At 53.7% G+C, this 17,167-nt stretch overlaps 1 long non-coding RNA gene across 9 annotated transcripts in view; it reads right to left on the bottom strand.

The window, feature by feature from the left end:
- Window positions 1-17,167, bottom strand: part of LOC101690609 — a 227,250-nt gene that overhangs the window by 110,034 nt on the left and 100,049 nt on the right. Inside the window, exon 3 of one of the 9 annotated variants that reach the window (XR_006606187.1) lies at window positions 10,273-10,420. The exons of the other annotated variants lie outside the window; for them this stretch is intronic. This is a non-coding gene — a long non-coding RNA (uncharacterized LOC101690609). The remainder of the gene's footprint in view (window positions 1-10,272; window positions 10,421-17,167) is intronic. 9 annotated transcript variants of the gene reach the window in all.

Below are 17,167 nucleotides of genomic sequence, written 5' to 3'. Positions count from 1 at the left end.
CCAAGTCAGATGAGCTACTTTGTCTTGTGAGAGGGGAGCTGGCTTCCTCTTCCGTGGGAGGGAGATGGGAAGAGCCCCTGCCCTGGAGGTCCCCTGAGAGAAGCAAATGAGAAGACAAGACGTTTGTAAAGCGGCCGGCACAGCAGCTGACACTTGGGAAGAGCTCGACAAATGAGCTCTGGCCTGGCTGGAAGTCAGAGGGAGAATCGACGCCCTCCAGCACGGAGCTGGGCCAGGAAGCAGGGCTGCCCAAGGAGGGGCCAGCCTCAGCCAGGATGAGGAGAGTCGCTCTGGCCAGTGACTAAGGCCTGGCTGCGGGATCCGACTGCGCGGCAGGGCCGGGGTGGGTCCTGGCCTCGGCTGGCCTGCGTTCAGGGTGATGCGTTTTTACCGTAAGGCCTGAGTAACCCCGGAGCCAGCGCAGGCCTCCCGGTCCCCAGGGCCTGACGCTCCACAGCCAGCGATGAGAGATGCTCTGTACATGAGGCAGAGTCCACAGCCCTAAAAACTACAAAGGGCGGCAAAGGCGCGGTCAGGGCTGGGGCCAGGGAGGAGAGGAGGGTCACAGGCACGTGTCGTTTAATAAAAGCCACCCTCTGCTTACCATCTGAGGTGCGACCCGGGCTCCGCAGGTCCAGGCGCCAGGCTGTTCCGGGACAGAAGCCAAAGTCAATTAAGATCAGGGATGAGGAGGGAGGGTAAACAGTGAGAGGAGGCTCATGGAGTAGGAGAGAAGGAGGTGTTGGGACCCAAACAGGGAGGGGAGAAGGCAGACAGCCACACACACACACACACACACAAGCGGTGCACACACAGCTCATGGTACCTATACTATACATCATCAGCTCAGTGCAGACAAGAGAAGTTGCAGACGCAGGGCGTCTACCTTCCTTCCACACCGCCGCTGGGCCCGGCCCTCCTGTGCAGGCTTCTTTCCGTACACCGTGTCTCCTTGCGGTAGGAGCCAGGACCACACAGTGGCCAGCTCGCTAGGTGGGCTCCGGAGACGGAACGCAACAGTCCATGTGCTGGCTGCCTGCTGCTTTCTGAACAGCATCAGGGAAGTTAAGTAACAGCTTGGTGCCCCACTTCCTTCATCTGTGCAATGGGAACAATAATACCCACCCCTCCCCCTCCCCGAGAGGGTGCACATGAGCACTGAGGGTGTTCAGACACAGAAAGGGCTAAGAACAGGGCTAGACCAATAGTGAACCCCAATGCCTGTAAGCCACGGTCTCACCCCGATTCAGCCTGTGAGGCAGAAATCCTAACGCCACCTCTCACAGGCGAGGCAAAGGGCCTCAGAGAGGATGAGCCGCCCATGGTCACTTGTCGGTCAGCTCGGGTGGCCAGACGCATGATGCCGGATAGGCAGCTTATTACAACAGAAAGGTCCTTTCTCACAATTCTAGAGACTAAATGACCAAGGCCTGGTTTCTTGTGAGGCTGCTTTCCATGGCTCGCAGATGGCCATCTCCCCTGTGTCGTCTTGTGGTCTTTGCGGCATACAGGTCTGTGTCCTACTCTCCTCTTCTTGTGAGGACACCAGTCACACTGGATTAGATACACCCTAATGATCTCATTTAACTCAATCACGTCTTTGAAGACCCTAGGTTAAAACCATTACATTCTGAGGTCCTGGGGGTCAGGACTTCAACATACGGATTTTAGAGGAGACACAATCAGCCACCACTGGCCATCAAGCTCCCCAGGTTGGTGATGAAGAAACCAGAGTGAACAAAGAACGAAATCTGAAGGAGACCCTGGCTTTGCCCTTCCACCAGGAATTAGCATACAACGAGGAGCTCTGTCTGTGAGTTTTCTACCGTGGAAGTGCTTCATCACTCGAGAGCTGCCCGAGAGAATGAAAACACCAGCACGTGCCATGTCCTCCACCCCTTAAAGCACAGGTTCTTAGAAATGTCACTGGACTGTGAGACTTTCTTTTTTCCTCTTTTGTCACCAGACTCAGCATATGGTAGGTACTCAACACACACACAGGGTGAGTTCCAGACTTGTCCAGAAACCTGCCCCAGGTGAGAAAGCTACTGAGAGGCAGGGTTGGCGAGACGCTACCGGACTTCCCCATTCTCCCAAATGTAAAAGAGGCCATCACAATTATACCCACTTCCGAGGCGAGCAAACTGAGACCCGTAGATCTCCAGGCTCTCGAAGCCTGCCTGGCCTTGGGCTGAGCAGCAGATAGGTCAGAAAGCAGCATAGGGTTCCAGGATAAACGAAGTTTCAAAGAGCTTGTTCACAGCTGTGTTTTAACCAGACTGTCGCCATCAGCTTTTGGGGAACAGTAACTATCTCTTCCCACTGACCAACTGCATCTGATCTCAATGACCCGATTATTTTCCCAAAAGGGAATAAGGATTCAGACATCAAAAGCCAGACATCTGGGGTCTTGAATCCATTCAACACAGCTGTGTGACTTTGGGTGATCTACCGAACCTCTCTGAGCCTCTATTTCCTCATGCAAATGAAGAAAATACCCATCTAGTTGTTATAAGATGAGGAAAAAATTGCCATGTGACAGGCCTTCAACCACAGATCACCCCTCGTCATAAATAAGAGGCGCATCATGAGAAAGTGACCAAGGGTTTAACTTCCCAAAGGCGCTATGAAAACCAAGTCTTCATTTTAACGAATACCTATTATGTGAATGAACAGATTCATTCCTAGAGCTTGCTGCTTGAAGAAACTGGGGAGACGGCACTCAAGAACAAGGCAACAGGGTCAGAAGGGGAGAGGCAGGGCACCTGGGTGGCTCAGTGGGTTAAGCCGCTGCCTTCGGCTCAGGTCATGATCTCAGGGTCCTGGGGTCGAGTCCCGCATCGGGCTCTCTGCTCAGCAGGGATCCTGCTTCCCCTCTCTCTCTCTGTCTGCCTCTCCGTCTACTTGTGATTTCTCTCTATCAAATAAATAAAATCTTTAAAAAAAAAAAAAAAGAAGGGGAGAGGCATGGCCGTGCATTGAATGCAGGCGGAAGAGGGCCAGACTCGCGTTTCTGGGATTTGCAGGGATGCGAGCAACACGGGAGCAGCCACAGACTCTGTCAGATAAAAGGAAGAAACCGTTCCCAAATTTGGACCCCTTGGCACTGGCCCTGTGGACAGACTCTCCCTGTGCACTCAGCTTGCTTACCTGGAAAAGTGGGATAATAATATTCCCTGCCTTAGTCGTGCTAAGTGCTTATAAGAAGGTTTGACACCCAGTAAGTGCTCAGTAAATGTAAGCCATCCTTTTTATTCCCAATTAATATTACTGATTGCCGTGGTCTCTTTTCTTTCCCTCTTTGGGGATCAGCACTCACTCAGAGACAAACCACAGTTACCAAAGCAATAAAGACTGCCACCGCTTCCTGTCTACTGAATGACAAGGTCACCTGGAAACATCTGGGAGACATGAAGATGCTTTCTTAGCACTGAGCAAATCCTTCATGCTTTGCTCTCTCCCCCAGTAGACTACAGGCCACCAAAGGGCAGAGTGTGTCTCTGTGTTTGCTTATCCTTAAATCCCTAGCAGTTAGAATAGTATCTAATAGAAGGTCCCGAGGAATGGCAGGTGTTGCCGGTACATAACAATCACCTGGCATCCTGGGGTGAGCGAGCAGGACAGCCAGCCACCATGAGCTCTGCCCACAGCCACGTGGCCTCCTAACCCAAGCCAGGGGAGGCTGGACCCAGAGACCAGCAGTCGCTTAGCCCACAGGGGTCTGCACAGGCATCTCGTGCATCACCAACTTGTGAGGATGGCAGCTTCAGTCCTGCAGTATAGAGAAACAAACGGATGCCTGGAAAGCTTGCGGGTCTCACTCTGCGCCATGGGGCTGATAAAGGGTGAGGCGGCAAGAGTCCTAGCAGCCAGCCTAGACCCCAGGACTTTCCTTCCACATCCTGCGCCGAACAAAATGCTCAGTACACGTGGGTCTGTTGAAAGGGAGGGGGGAATAATCGATGAATGGGATGAACAGTGGGATAATTTCCCAAAGAAAGCAGAACCCCGTGCCATTCAATGCTGGAGAAAACGGCTCAGGGGTGGGTCTGAAATGGACACCCCTGGCCAACAAACAAGAACTGGGCAGGGCACTCACTTCAGACCGAGATGACGAATCGATCAATCTTCCCGTGAGTCAGGGGACGAGCAGGGGCCATGATGCTTCAGGCCGCCTTTGGGTCCCTCCTTCCAGGTGTGCACATGGACAGGGTGGAGGACCTTTCCCCTAGCCATCAGGGAAACTACCAGAAACTGCATCTCACTCGTCAGATCAGCACAATGGTGCAGATCTGATGTGTGGACCGTGGGTAGCCAGGTGGGGAAAACGGGGCTCCTGTGCACAGAGGGTGGGAGTACACTTCTGCTCTGCTGTTCTGGAAAGATTTGGCAGTACCTGTAAAATGGAGAGCGTTCATCGGGAGGCAGCAATGTCACCTTGGGGTGGGAACCCTAGAGGCGAGCTCACACATGTACCCAGGGGAACAGGAGAATGTTCCTCGAAGCACTGTTTTGTGATGGGGTGGGGGCTGGGGACGGAAGGAAGAAAGGAAAGGCCTGGAGCACAGTATCTCAAGAGGGGAAGGATAGCCAGCCCTTGAAAAACGCTTCTGACTGTTCATTGTCCCTGCTCTTCTGCCCCGACTCCGGCTCTGCGCTCTGCACTCGCTCACCCACCTCATTTTCACGTCTTATCAGCCTCCTGCCTTGCCCTCCAGGGAAGAGCAGAATTCACAGATGAAAACAGAGTGCCAGACTCCCCGGAAAGCTTTTCAATGTCCTTTGCCCAGGAGAGGTTCTCATTACAATGGGGCCTGGACCTCAGCCATGAGCCCAGGGAGGGGAGAAGCGATTTCATTCCACTTAACCCAATTTGCGGGGCCCAGAAGGCGGCTAACGAGTCAACAGCACCCTCGGAGTCAAATACCACTTTCCAAATCCAGTTACCAAATTGGTCTTAAAACTGCTTCAAAGGGGCCAGGCGGACTGTTCCCAACGAGGCATCCTGCTGGCCATATGGCCACAGTTCCTCCCGCGGGCACCGCCCTCAGCACCGGTGACAGAGGGAACTAGCTGGCGCCCTGGTCTTTGTTTTAGGGGCCTCCATCCCCTCCAACGTCTGATCCTCCGGAGTGGAACCCAGGACACCATAAAAATCATGAGACAGTGACAGCAGAGAGATCCAAATCACGGAAGACCCAAAGTCAGAGGAGAAAGAAGAAATCCCCACACGTGGCTGCACCCAGTGCACTCCCCGGGAAGTCTCCCAGATAAGCCACCCCAGAGCTGGCGAAGGGTCCAGTCCAGCATCCAACAGAGCACTGGACAACAGAGCCTCAAAGGTCACCTCCGGACAAGAACAGCAGTGGGCGGATGCTCTCTGTGATCTTGCTGAAGCCTCACAGCGCCCTGTGGGGTCAGGAGTCTTATCGCCCCATTTCACAGATGAAGAAACGGAGATGACAAAATGGGAACATGGTCACGCGGCCAGCACGTGGCTTCCGCAGAAACCCAGCCCGCAGCGGCCTCTTCAAAGGTTGATTGTGTTCAGGCCCTCAGTCACACCGGCTTTAGAGCCGAGATCTTGATAACTTACATTCCCTTCTCTATAATTAAACACAAAGCAGTCCAATGAATCTTGCACAAGAGCCAGATACGCTTTCCTTAAGATACCTTCCGTGAACAATCCTAAATAAGGCACCTACTTTTTCTTGAGCACCCATGGAATGTGAAGCCCTTGACCACCTTATCCTTCATCACCTGAAAGTCCTTCAGGGCACGGGATTATTTCTGTCCTTTACAGATGAGGAGCGAGCCGCACGGAGATGTTGAGTAATAGATGCGATGTCACACAGCTACGAAGCTTCTGTCACACAGAAGGAATGAAATTCGCTTTAAACACTTAACTCAGGGTTCTCTTCCCCAGACCAAGCTACCTGTTAACCCTTCTGTCTCCAGGCTCTGTGGAAGAGTCTAGTCAACTCTACTAGCCAGGGAGAGAAAACACATTGAGACCTCTGGTTCTCAACAGTGTGATTTGGGCCCCACTCTCCAAGGGAATATTGAACAATGTCTGCCAACACTTTGGATTGTCACAACTTGGGGGTCTGGGGTTTGGAGGGATGGTACTACTGGCATCTAGTGGGTAGAGGCCAGGGGTGTGGCTAAACATCCTACAGTGCACAGGACCGCCCTGCAGTGAGTTATCTGGTCCAGCACATCAAGAACACCGAGGTTGCTCTAGACCTTCCACATGTCTTTGGCGTCTTCATGGTCTGGATGTCATCCAGGGAGAGCTTCTGTGTTTCTCAATACAACAAAACAGCACTCATTAATTTGCATTAAAACTTAACACGCATCATTCTTGGGGCTAACGTACCCACCGAAGCCTCGCAAAGGTTAGGCCAGAAGTGAGACTTGAGCTGATTCAGTGCAGGAAGTAATGATGCCAGGACCTCCTGAGAAATCTGCTCTCCCTGAACACTGCTGAGAGCCTGCTGTGCGTCAGGATGGATCTGGGGGTAGATCTGGGGGTGGGGCCAGTGTATAGGGGCACTCTCTGTGTCAAAGACTTGAGTGCCTTCTCCCCAGGGAGAGCCACCAGATGGGCTGGGAAGACATTGCCTTTTATCCCGGCAACATTTCCAGACCCTCAGGCCCAAAGCCCCCACAATAGCACTTTCTCTTCTTTTAGGACCTCCAGAGAAAGGCTCCAGAGACAACAAAAAGAGAGCAGAAAAGACAGGCCATTGAATTTGCCCAGGAGCTGCTTATTCCCCAAAGTCCCAAGAATAATAACAAGAGGTGAAAGGTCAACTTGTAGAACCTCAGTGTCAGGCTCCCCAAGGGCCACCCCAGACCAGCAGCCAGGCTGAGAGACCCGATGCCTAGCTTCAGAGTGGGATTTGATCCCAGTGGCCCTTCTCCATGGAAAGACAACAGAGCTGCAGGTACTCTGTCAGTCCACCTGCGAAGCACCCCTGGGAAGCCGAGTCAGCTCTTGAACCCAGCTCATTCCACTCCACCTCACCAGTTTCCCATCACTAATCCTGGTCACCAGTACCTGGTGTGACCGCAAGAAAGCCCGGTACCCTCCTGGGCCTCAGTTTACTACCTGTAGAATGGGTGATGGCTGCCATTGGGTCAAAGGGCAGCAGGTGGGTGGTATCAGTGTCCATGCACAAAGATACAAATTAGGTACCTTCCTTCCACTTGCAAAGTGGTTACACACAACCAAGAAGTGTTAAATGCTTTTGGGGGGCGCCTGGCTCAGTGGCTCAGTCATTAAGCATCTGCCTTTGGCTCAGGTCATGATCCCAGGGTCCTAGGATAGAGCTCCACATCAGGCTCCCTGCTCGGCAGGAAGCCTGCTTCTCCTCCTCCCACTCTATTCCCTCTCTCGTGCGTCTCTCTCCATCAAATAAATTTAAAAAATAAAATAAAATAAAAAGTGATGCCTGGGTGACTCAGTCGGTTAAGCCACTACCTTTGGCTCAGGTCATGATCCTAGGAGTCCTGGGATCGAGTCCCGCATGAGGCTTCTTGCTCTGCAGGGAGCCTGCTTCTCTCTCTGCCTCTGCCGGCCTCTCTGCCTGCTTGCATGCTCGTTCTCACTCTCTCTCTCTCTCTGACAAATGAATAAATAAATAAAATCTTCCAAAAAATAAATAAAATATAATATAATAATAATAATAATAATAATAATAATTTTAAAAAAACAGTTATGGGGTTAAGAAATAAAGAACTGGGTCTGAACCTCTCCTGGGGTCACAGGCAGACAAACCTGGGCTGAGAGGTCAGCTTGCCCTTTGAGGCAAGTCGATCCCCCCCACTTCCACGACAGGGATTGGTAGGAGCTGCTCAGAGCACATCCAGCCTTCCCACAGCCATGTGAAGAAGAACCACCCCCACGGAGTGGAGGAGCTGGGGACACAGACCACACCCCAACGGTAGCCCCGAGTCTGCGGGTGTGAAGGCCTGGAGCCCAGGCCGCCCGTGGGGAGGGAATCACGGTGTCACTGATCCCTGAACACAAGCCCCCAGGGACAGCAAATGCATGCTTCAAAGAACAAAAGGCCCAAGAAAATCCAGAGGGTCATCCCTGGAAGAGGGAGAGGGACCGCCACGTCCCAAAGGGATGAAGTCCCACTACACATCTACATTCCAGAAGAGGGGCTGGCAATGGAAGAGGGGCACATCCAGGCCTGCCAGAGGCTGGGGACAGGAGCCATGCACCGGGCCAGGGGAGGGGAGATACAGAGCAAAGAAGAAAAAACCCCAGGCCCCCAAATCAGCCGTCTGTTTAAGACACGATGATCATGAAATGTATCAGGATGCTCACCATCAGCTTTAAAATACCAAAATAATACTAATAATAACTTTTTAAAAAAGGAATACCCAGTTAACAGGAGACTAGAGCAACAGCAAACCAGCTCAATAAAGCATGAAGTTTCCACCACTGGAATTAAAAAAGTGAAATTTCACAGAGGATTTACTAGAGACTAGATATAATAAGGTGGCCTTTTTTGTAGGTCCACGGTTGAATGCTGGCAATTCCAGAGGCTTCAAGCTACGGTTTTTAAGCCCATCACATGTATCAATCAAGTGCCCTTAGGGCACGGTGGCCAGAATCATCCCCCACCTCCACAAAAAAGAGATGTCCAAGCCCTAATTCCCAGCGCCTGTGACTCTGTCACCTCCCTGACAAAGGGAACTTAGCAGATGTGATTCAGGCTAAGGGCCCTGAGCTGGGGATTGGTCTGGATTATCAGGGTGTGCTGATCTAATCACGGGCATCCTTGAAATCGGAGAACATGACCAGAGAGATGAGAAGGAAGAAGAAGGAACCCTAAGAGGCACTGCTCCCACCGTTGCCGGACTTGACCGTGGAGGGAGGAGACCACCAGCCAGGGTGTGGGCAGCCTCTGGGAGCCGGGTACAGCTCCCAGCGGACAGCCAGCAAGAAAACGGGGATCTCAGTCCTACACCTGCCAGGACGTGACATCTGCCACCCACTGGCAGGAGCCAGGAAACAGACCCTCTAGAGTCTGCAAATGAATGCAGCCTCCAGACACCCTGATCCCAGCACAGTGAGACCCCTGCCAGACCTCCAACCCCATAGAACTTCATGATAATAATGGGGCTGTGGGGCGCCAAGTCTGGGGTCATTTGTCGCGGTAGACATAGAAAACACACACACTAGGTCAAAAGCATTCACAGCCACCATCAGGTATACAGGAGAGGCAAATCACGGTGCCCCAGTCCACAGAACCAGCAAGGGGCTGACCAGGACCTGGCGGTGGCAGGAGAGCTCCAGGGACCCCTGGTCCTGCCACGCTGCTCTGCAGTCCATGGCAGAACTATTTCGAATCAAGTTCCTAGAGGACAGCAGAAGTCACTGCTGGAATTACTCTACCTGGAGTTTCTCTTGACATAGTTATTTTAAAGTGAAAGGCGGGGGGGGGGGGGGAATATATATATATATATATATATATATATATATATATATATATAAAAGAACATACAACCTGTCTCAGGAAAACTAAGGGGAAAGTTCTGTCCAGCCCAGGCCTAGATGGTGGTAATAATTACAAGCCTGGCCCAGCCCTCAGCAGGCACCCACCGATCTGCTATCCTGTTAAAATAATGAAATGCTTCCAGAGCAGTTCAGAACTAGCTGCTTCCCCAAGACAACTCTTGTCCCACTATCTGGGTCTGCCCATGGCCCCCTGAGACCTCACAAAATGCAGGGTTCAGGCCTGGCACAGCAGGAGGACCCCACACGTTGGCACCACACACTCTGATTGCTCACGCGCTATCCCCCCGTGGGGAGACCCAGGGCCAGATGAAAACCAGGGATTCCAGCAGGCAGATGATCATGGACTCACCCAGAAGAAAGGAAAAACTGTCCCTCCCCCAGGCTCTGTGGCTCTGTGCATTACACAGAAAATCCAGAGGCCCTTCCTGGCGTTGAGCCTATGTCTCTTGTCATCTCTTACCAGCCCATGGCCTTCAGCAAGCCACTTCACCTCTTCGACTCTCAGTGTCCCTCATGGCAAAATGCAAATGTCAAGACGGCTGTTCATTGGGTCCTCAAAGGAGAGAACCTGTGGGTTCAGCCCCCACTTACTGGCCTGCAGCGGGAACACCCAGATACCTCGGAACAAGGCGTGGTGGAGTGTGGTCAGCTAGGACTGTAAGTGCTCTGGGAACCAAAGGCGGACTTTGCAGAGCACAGCATGCCCAGGGACCTGGGGGCTTGGAGAAACCTACCTGGCTCAGCTCAGTGCTTCCCGATGTGATCAGCTTCCAGCGGACTTTGCCTGCCAGGCCACCCCACATGTCCTCTGTCCATGATGGGCGGATGCTCTTTGCTGGTGCACATCCCCAGCTCAGATCGGGGTGTGGGGCCATGGTGCAGCTGGGGAAGGACAGAAGCCCAAACCATATCATGGGGAACTCCACAGAGTTTAGTTAAATGAGAAGAAAGGTAGGTGGGAAAATCACGAGTAGCTGAAACAGACCCGGCCCTCTCCTCCTTGATAACCACAAGGCCACGGCAGAGGCAAAGACGAAGCAAGAAGACCCTCTGGTCCAGGTCCCACAGCCAGTCCTCACAGACCGAGAAATTAAACACCAGAAAAAAGGGGCTCCCACGCCATCTCACTGCCCCACATCGTTCTGTCCTACCCGGCCTCCGTCTCTCCACCGCTCATATGGCCATGAGGCCTGCTCTGTCTGCCTCACTGCAGGGAGAGGCTGCTCAAGGGACACAGGCGACGGGAACTTCTCTGCGAGCGTAAGGAGCATTCCGCCCTGTGATGAGAGTGGCCCTCGCGGAGCCCACACCGCGGCCACACACTGACTCCGGGGTGAAATAACCACGCGATAAGGGCACCTGGGGGCTCACTCTTCAGGCGTCTGCCTTTGGCTCAGGTCGTGACCTCAGGGTCCTGGGATGGAGCCCCGCCTGCATCGGGCTCCCTGCTCCGCAGGAAGCCTGCTTCTCCCTCCCCCTCTGCCACTCCCCCTGCTTGTGCATTTGTTCTCTGTCTCTCTATCAAACAAATAAATAATATCTTTAAAAAAAAAAAAGAAATAACAAGGTGCAACCCAAGATACCACCCATTTGTAAGAACAGCCTGAGACTTTCATTCATTTCCAGGGACATTTACACCTTCTCCAGTTTCGTGGCTTTGAGAACAAATGGCCTTGCTGTTTTTCTTTTAAAAACTTTAACAGAGAAAAAGGAATCTTACAGGTAACCTTTCTATGCACTCTGTCTTGCTGGGGGTTTTCAAATTTGGAGCCAAAGGATGTAAGCCCAGGAAAAGGCCCTGGGTTCCCATCATGAGCCCTCATATTTTCTTGGGCTTCTCCTGTTCATCTTGAATGGGGTGCCATGCATACAGCATTGAGGGTTCAATGTCATCTCCTGCCAAGAAGAAACCCGATAGGATCCAGGCTCTTCATCCCAAAATGGGACCCCCTCGGGCCAGAAGCCGTGTGCAGTCACAAACTTCTTCTGGAAAGTAATGCGATTTTTAACTTCGCTCCCATGCAATCATGGTCGATTTCTCTTAGCCTCCCCTAGGGTTGGCACCAAATCCAGAATGGTAGGGGCACGGGGGGGGCAAGGAGAACCCTGGACCCCACACCAACCCCACTTCTGTGCAAAGACACATCGCTGGCTGAATGGCTCCACTCCCGGGAAACACCCAGGGTGGTGGCCTGAGGCAGCGGCAAAGCCAGGCATAGCCAGTGGCCTCGGCCCGGCGTGAAAGAGGGGAGTTTTAGAAGGCCCAGGATATGTGCCAGGAGGAAAGGAACAGAGAGAGGCTGCCATCTCTCCATCCATCTGCAAACAGGCTTTGAGGAGGACAGAGCACATGAAAGGTCATGACTGGGGACGACAGAAACACCGTGGGTCACATTCCAGCTCTGTCACTTTCTCAGTGAGTGACACTGCAGAGTCTCAGCTTCAGTCTGAACGTAAGTAGCATGGCTGTGTGGTGCTCCGAAAGATGACAGCCGGTAAGGCAGGTATAAGCATCTTCAGACAGGCACGCGAGACCGTCCAGCTCCTTGTCCTTGCTCACAGTCTACTTGCAGAGGCCAAGCAGGTGCCCTAGCAAAGTGCCTGAACCAGAGAAGATGACGACCCAGCGAATGGTGCAGATGGCAAGCCCACATGGGTGGGTGACTCAGTCTGGGCTGAAAACAGGGACAGGAAGTGGGACAACAGTGGTCATTTTCCCAATCTGCACATTCTTTCCTGTGCAAAGCTCTGCCAAAGTGTCTGTATGAACACAGATGGAGACTCCAAGCCAAAGCAAGCTGGGTGTCTAGGAGGAAGATGCTACTCTGGGGGGGCTAGGTGGTCTGCAGAGGGGGAGCTGTGCCAGGTCACAAAGGAGGGTATGTCCCCAGGCCAGGCAGCAGGGCAGACACCTGCTCAGCCTCTACTGTCAGGGTGCCCACCACTCGAAAGTGCCCACAAGCCCCCCACACAGAAGCAGGAGAGGGAACAGTCTGGCCCTGCACACAGCTAGCACTGGGCAGCACTTACAGGCCCCTGTGGCCTTCGAGGAGGAACCCTCAAGGGGGTAGGGATGCACATCCCCAAAGCCAGAGCCTGCAGGCCTGGCCTGGGCCAAATGGAGGGAAGGAGGTGCAGATCTGACAGTCCGCCGGGCTCACAGCAGAGCCAGAATCGGGGCAGCCATAGGAAGTCAGCAGCCACACCCCACACAGGCTTCCTCCTTTCTAAGAAAGACCATCAAAGCGCGGCAAAGGTGGCTGACAGGGTGGGGAGCTCCTAGCACAAACAGCCCTTTCTGGGCTCCAGTCACGCTCAGAGAAAAGCACCGCCTGCCCCACGCACATCCCAAGGGCACCGCTCGCCTGGACCCCCTCCAGCATCACCTCACCATCTGGCCACCCTTGCCAGGAGTCTCCTTCTGAGCCCCAGCTCCCCACCCACACTGTTCAGCATCATTCGGGTCACCGGTCTGGTCAAGCCCACCTGACGCAGGATGGCCACAACAACCCCGGCCCATCGCAGCTGCATGCTGCACGCTGAACCCTGTTCTCCGTCCCCTAGGGAAGACCTGACCTTGGTAAACATTCACAATAACCCCAAGGGCTGAGTACACTTACTACTTCATTTCACAGGTAAGATAACCGAGGTTCAGCAACGTTAAGTCCCTTGCCCCTCCCTGTGCGCGCAGGCCGTGCACACCTCACCTTCCACTGCTCTGTGTCCCCAGAACCCTGGGTTTAAATGTGACTCTGACGCGACCGACACTGACCTCGAGCAAGGACCTCGCTCTCTGTCCTTGAAGCTTCACGTCCTCCTCGGCAACAGGGGATGTTAACACTGGTCCTTGCAGGGGCTGCCTCAGTGTCGGTGAATGCAAACCCCTACCCCGGGCCCCGCACGCAGTAGGTACTAGAAATGGCAGCTGCTCCCTCCAGGGGCACCTAGAGGAGACCTGCACACATGCACACAGACTGACCTAACTTCTTTTAAAAAAAAGCAGCAAAGTAACCGTCAGAAACAAACAGCGATGGGACTCCAGCCCAGGACAGCAGCGCGCGCCCAGTGAAGAGCACACGGATTACCTCCTTCCCGAGGGACGGGGGCTTAAGAAAGAAGAGGAAACCAAAGAGGGCCTGGGCAGACACTGGAGCATCCAGGATAACAAAACAGGACTGCCCGAGGTCACCCCTCACCCAAGCTCACCTGGCGCACGGCGACCAAAGTGGAGAATGGAGAAGCGATCGATGACCAGAATGTCAACTCCGCCCCAGCTCTCGGTTCCCCGGTAAACCGCTGACAAGAGAACACCATGAATGTCGCTCCAATCACCTTCCCAGCACCTGCGCATGGCCCTGCATCCCCAGAGTGAAGTCTTAGTGCTGACAGCTGTTGAGGGAACCTGTAAACCAACCCTGTGGGCATAAGGGGAGCTGCACTAGCTGAAGGAAGTGGTTTGGAATCATCCAGAGCTCAGACCTTTCTGGGGAGGAGGCGGCATGGAGGGAAGGGTTCTGGAAGGCCAAACTCCCTGTGGGCACAACCTAGCCCACCACCAGGCTGGCAACTTGAGGGACATGAAGATGGGGCTATCTCATTGACCGCCCTTTCCCAAGACGGGTACCCAGAGGTGTCTGAGAAATTTAGTCAAATGACTGAGTGAGCTGGATCGTGCCCCCCCCCCGAGGAAATTCACACGGGCACCGCCACTCGGTGAAATGCCTGAGAGATGGAAGCTCTTCTGCCCCTCTGCAAATACGAAAGCCACCTGCTCAGTTACGTTCAGCAGACAGCCAATACCGGGGCAAAGGAGACTTGCCATGGTGCAGAGAAAGGGGCTGGCTGCGCACCCTGCAACCGAAGCCCGTCCCGTGACTCCTAGTGTCGACTTACGGGCAGCACGCAGCTCCGTGAACACCCACGGCTAGGTAACAGCTTGCTCTGCCCATCTCACCTGGCCCTCTCGCCTTATGAGACACAGGTGACAACCCCTCACATTTCATGGATGAAGAACACAGGACCCGAGAAGCTAAGCGAATGTGCCTAGGGTCACTCATCTAGAAAGCGGCGGCAGCAAGACCTGCTCCCAGCTCTGTCGACCTCCCACGCCTAGGCTCTTCAGCATGGTCAGGCCCAGAAGACACAGGGAGCAGACCAAACAGAACCCCTCTGGCCTCGGGGTGGCCACACCTGAGCAAGTGTCTCTAGGGTCTGTCCCCCCAAAACCCGGGAAGACCTCTCTCTGCCCCACCAGTCCTCACCGGTCTCCCTGTCTCCAGCCCACCCACACGCACACAGGGTCTTCACTCCTCCGGAGCGCTCAGCCAAGGGACCCATGTTCACAGGGCCAGTGGCACTCTCCATGGGAAAGCGGGAAGCAGGGCCGAGTCTCCTCCCTAAACCCAGCACTTTATGACATCAGGGACACTGAGCTGCACAACGGATCCATTCTCATCTATAAGACAGGAATAAAACCATCCACCTCCAGGGTTTTGGGGAGAATAAGATAACCCATGAAAAGAACTACTAACTAGGATTTGTGTTCTTATAAATATATTCCTAATTCCTAAATTTTTACAGGTGGGAAACGGAAAAGAATAATTAAATATGCCAGCCCCTTAGCATGATGCACCTCACGCACCGGGGGCATATAGATGTGTGTGGACGAGCGTGTGTTTGTGTGGCGTGTGCGTTTGTGTTCATGCACAGATCAAGGCAGAGGTGTGCGTGTGTGTGTGTGTGTGTGTGTGTGTGTGGTTGTTTTTCTCTGACGATGGGAACGTGGCCTTGAGTGCGGCTAGCAGGGCTATAGCTTGGACTCGTCAGGCAAACTGCTCCCCAAAACAGCTGACCTGCACAGGGTTAACTGGAGTCCAGTGATGTGCCCAGGGAAGGCGAGGACGCGGCCATTTCTGGGGGGACTGTGATAAAGCTGGTGCTTGGAGGGGAGCATGCTGGGCTGGTCTCCAAGTGTTCATGTTCATCTTGCAGACAGGACAGAAAGACTCATGCATTCCAAAATTCCGCATGCCATACACTGTTGGTGCTCACTGCGGGGATTCGCCTCCGCCTTCCTTTTATGGTCCCTTCATCCCTTTGTCCATCTCTCTGCCCGCAGAGGGGCAGAAAGGAAGGAGCTAAAACCTGCAGAGGAGAGGCAAGTCGGTGCACACCTGCCAGGATTGGGGGAGGAGCAGAAGCGTGGCCTGATGGTCTGAGCTACCCACCTGCACCCCAGAGGCTCCCCACACCTGTGGCTGGGACCCCCTTTTGCTGCAGGCGCATGCCATTCCCAGCCTGGACGCAGGCCCTGCTCCAAACGTCCCTTCCCATGCACAGCCAAAGCCCTGGGGGGTGGTGTTCCTGGGAACCTGGAGAACGTTCAGGAGAGGAAGCCCAGGGATGTGGCAGGAGGAGGAAACGGGGCAGAGCGACCTGCCAAGTCTTCCAGAGGAAATGAGTAACCCGTTGTTAGGCAGTTACACAACGCCAAGCAAGGAAGTGGCATTGTCTAGGGACCGGCCACGGGCCTTACATAACAAGCACCCCCTCACACTCTGGCCATGGCCGTATTTGGGGATTGGCAAAAACATCTGATGAGCACCTCTACCCTGTGTAAACACTGGCTTTATTAGGGTGGTAGAGAGAGGTCTGGCTCACAGGCCTGCTTGGCTCGGGACAGACAGTGAATCTGACTCCGTGTCTCTGGGGCCCCCTTTGGCAGTGTGCACCCACTGGGTTGCCGGGTGGCTCGGTGCTTAAGGTGGGCTCGGGGTGGGGCCCAGGCTCCCAGCCTCCACCACCCCACACATCCTGATCCCCAACACTGTGATATGAAATCGGACAAAGACCTCCCCGGGGGCAGCCAGCAGAGGAGAGAGGCATGGAAATGAGAAACGCTAAGTTCTTGCTGCAGTCGTAGGAAGCTGCTAGCAGACTTGGACAGAATCTTCAAACTCAGGTCAATTCAAGTGACACAGTCATGGGTCTCGGTGCCAATGACAAGGCAGAGAGATAAGGCCACCAAGGAGTCAGTTCCCGGGTGCCTGCAAGTCCGTCCGCTGCTCTGCACGTAGGTACGGAGCACAGGTACGAGGGTGGGAAGAAGCCGCACTGCCCCACACTGGGGCCTGCAGGTGGCCTGCTCGAGCCCCTGCAATCACGGTGTCCCTTCCGACTGAGAACCCGCCAAGGTTCTCAGACACACCATCATACACACGAACATGCGGAAACTCACATGGGCACGTACGCATGCTCTGATAAATGGCCTTTATTTTGAAAGCCGGGGAAACAGACACACAGGTGAAGTTCTCTGGCTAATATGAAACCTTGGGTCAGAATTCAAACCCCAGATCTGTTTTACTCTCCACAAAAAGGATCTGTCCCCTTCCGTTGGTTAGTTGAATTTTTATTTATTTAAGTAGGCTCTTCACCCAGTGTAGGGGTCGAACTCACGACCCTGCAATCAAGAGCCACATACTCTACTGACTGAGCTGGCCAGGCACCCTTATTATATTTTTTAAAATAATCACAAACTTAGACAAAAGTTAGAAGCACGGTGTAAATTATTTTTCCTTACACCATGTGGGACCGTGTGGCTGGCCAAGGCCCCAGTGCCCCAGAATACTC

Source organism: Mustela putorius, unplaced genomic scaffold (assembly GCF_011764305.1).
Source record: "Mustela putorius furo isolate JIRA1106 unplaced genomic scaffold, ASM1176430v1.1 tig00000228_pilon_pilon_pilon, whole genome shotgun sequence".
NCBI lineage: Eukaryota > Metazoa > Chordata > Mammalia > Carnivora > Mustelidae > Mustela > Mustela putorius.
The sequence above is the reverse complement of the archived record's forward strand: the minus strand, read 5'-3'. Positions and strand labels throughout refer to the sequence as shown.